Source organism: Cynara cardunculus (genome assembly GCF_001531365.2).
Source record: "Cynara cardunculus var. scolymus isolate 2C chromosome LG 13, CcrdV1, whole genome shotgun sequence".
NCBI classification, from domain to species: Eukaryota; Viridiplantae; Streptophyta; class Magnoliopsida; order Asterales; family Asteraceae; genus Cynara; species Cynara cardunculus.
This window is the reverse complement of record NC_037540.1, coordinates 24,962,968-24,965,949: the sequence shown is the minus strand read 5'-3', so window position 1 is coordinate 24,965,949 and position 2,982 is coordinate 24,962,968. Positions and strand designations below refer to the sequence as shown.

Sequence of the window (2,982 nt, the reverse complement as noted above, 5' to 3'; positions counted from 1 at the left end):
AATTTTTAGGTTGTCCTTTTTTTGCCAACCATCTTTTATAAAAAAAAATTTATATCAAAAATTAATATAAAAAATTGCATAAAGTTGACGATAAATCAAAACCATAAAATTGGTCGAAGTTATAGTTGTAAAAACAATATTTATATATCTATAATCTATATTTTTATATCTTTATATTTATCTATATAAAAGCAACAACCATGGATAATCAGGCGATAACTTCTAAGCATTATAAATCATTTTTTTTCTCACATTATTGTTGCATCTCACATTGGATCAAAGAAGAAAGAAGCATGTGAGAGGTGGGTAGAAAAAGAAAAGGGTCAATTTTTTTCTCATTATTGTTTGCATCCCGCATAGGATGATAGAGTGAAAGTGGCAAAAGAAAGATTACTACAAAAAGAAATGACTAAAAATAAAATAAACATATTTTTCTCTGATGTCAACCTTTTGCTTAAGATCAAATGTAATATATGTTTTTAGTTTAACATATCTATCCCGAATCTTAGTTTTTTTTTTTTTTTTAGATTAAATATATTATATGTTCTTAGTTTGATATTTAATATATGAGTTTTCAACTTGCTGGGTATTTTATTTTTTATATGAGAATGCTCATTATACTACTTGGTGATGTAGTTATTTATATGTCGTCTTGGTGTTACTACTATCAAGATTTGACACACCCTTTTAATTACAATTCAAATATTATAGAATGTTACGATAAAGTGTATTATTTGTTTTTATCAGTTTAATATTTGATATGTGGATCATCGACCCACTTGATATTAATTTTATTTTTTTATGAGGAAAAATCTATTATCTTAGTGTGGTGATATGGTTCTTCATGCATCGCCTTGAACTTCCACTACTGTTGCTACAACTTACGCACTCCTCTAATTTTCACTTAAAATATTATAAAACGTTATTTTTTCCATAACTTCAAATGAGATTTCAATTAAATTTGTTACAAAATTGTCACCTTCTATGAGATTTCAGTTACAACTATGACTTCTAATTAAACAAACTATTAACATTAGTCACACATTTGTAAAGTACTTTACAACACCGTTCTCAAGTATAATTAGATAACTTAAATTAGCATATGGTTCTAAGATTGTTGTCAACTTCTCTTAAAAACTTCTTAATGTTAATGCGTAGTTGTCATACACATTTGCCTAATTTTTTTAGAAGTGGACTTCAAATTTTAGTCTATAACATTCATTTTAAAGATTGTATTATGACTACCGTGTAACGCACGGTTGGAATAATAGTTAACATTGTGAGGGGGTGTAGTTTAAATTAATTAAAAAAAGAGAGAATTTTTATCTTATATTCGGTTCATCCTTTATCCTTCAAATTTGAAATTTGAATTTATTTGTTGATTGATCCGAGTTCTACTTCATTTGCATGGAAGAGATTGAATTTGGGTTTCGTGTAAATGCGGTGCTCTACCAACTACTGAATCAAATCTACATATGCTTGGTCTCAACAAGAGACCATCAATGACCAATCCAAATGGCTTCAAGTCAAAGCACTCATATAATTATAATAATACAACAATATTTTGTAATTTTTGTTACATTTCATCGATTTTTTTATCAGAAAAGAAAATAAGAAATATATTTTTATATAAAAAAAATGTTAGAATCATCTTTTTAACTACATTTATTGAATCATTTTAATCTAAAGATTTAAACACATTCTTCGGTCGTTTTATTTAGAATTCTCTTTGCATTTTTTTTTCATGCACATACACATATCATTAAAATAATAGAACGATATTTTTTGGTGTGATTTCTCTCTTTAATTTTTGTTATATTTCATCGATTTTCTATTTAAAAAAATAAGCAACATATTTTTATATATAAAGAAAATGATTATAACCGTCTTTTTAACTATGTCTATTGGATCATTTCAATCTAACAATTTAAATACATTCTTTGGTCATTTTAGTTAGAATTCTCTTTGGATTTTTTTCACGCACACACATATAATTAAAATGAATCAACGATATTTTTTGGTGTGATTTGTCTCCTTAATTTTTGTTATATTTCATAGATTTTCATATTTAAAAATAAGGAACATATTTTTATACATAAAGAAGATGGTTATACCTTTTGTTTTTAACATCTATTGAATCATTTCAATCTAACGATTTAAATATATTCTTTGGTCGTTTTATTTAGAATTCTCTTTGGAATTTTTTTTCACGCACACACATATATGTACATACATATATATATATATATATATATATATATATATATAAGGGTTCAAACAAGAACACTTTCATTTTATGAAAACACGAGAATATCCTTTTACTATAGACAATCACATATGATACACGTGTGATACTATTATTCCATCACATATGATACTAAATCAGAGACGCGGGCGATTTTTTACGCGATCTTGGTTGCAGGCCAAGCCGCCCTTACACCATGAAGCCCCATCACAAGTACTATCACATGTGATAAGGGTGTTGTTGATATGATACTATAATCCATCAAGACCATCATCACATGTGATGTTAAATCATAGACGCATACAACCTTTGGCGCGACCTAAGTCATAGAACACGTCGTCCGCACGTCACAAGGTCCCCTCATGCATATTATCACATGTGATAAGAGTATTCTTGCATTCTCGTAAAATGAAAGTGTTCTCGCATTCTCGTAAAATGAAAGTGTTCTCGTTTGAACCTCCACCTATATATATATATATATATATATATATATAGAGGAGCGTTCAAATAAAAACTTGCACCATTTGTGTAAACCAATCTCATCTGTCCATTTTCTTGATCAATGGCTAAAATTAGTTTACTTTATTTTAGAAAATTAAAAAATAAAAAATATTAAAAAATTATTGTATTTCAATGATAAGGACAAATTGGTAAACAAAAGTTAACATCTATATAACATTAATTTCATAAACAAAAGTTAACATCAATATAACATTAATTCCATAAACAAAAGTTAA

The 2,982-nt window shown here is 27.0% G+C and overlaps 1 non-coding gene across 1 annotated transcript; it reads left to right on the top strand.

Moving 5' to 3' along the window:
• The first annotated feature begins 702 nt into the window (after positions 1 to 702).
• On the top strand, positions 703 to 894 carry LOC112526158. The gene has a single exon (XR_003070494.1). It is a non-coding gene; the product is annotated as a U2 spliceosomal RNA (small nuclear RNA).
• The last annotated feature ends 2,088 nt before the right edge of the window (positions 895 to 2,982 follow it).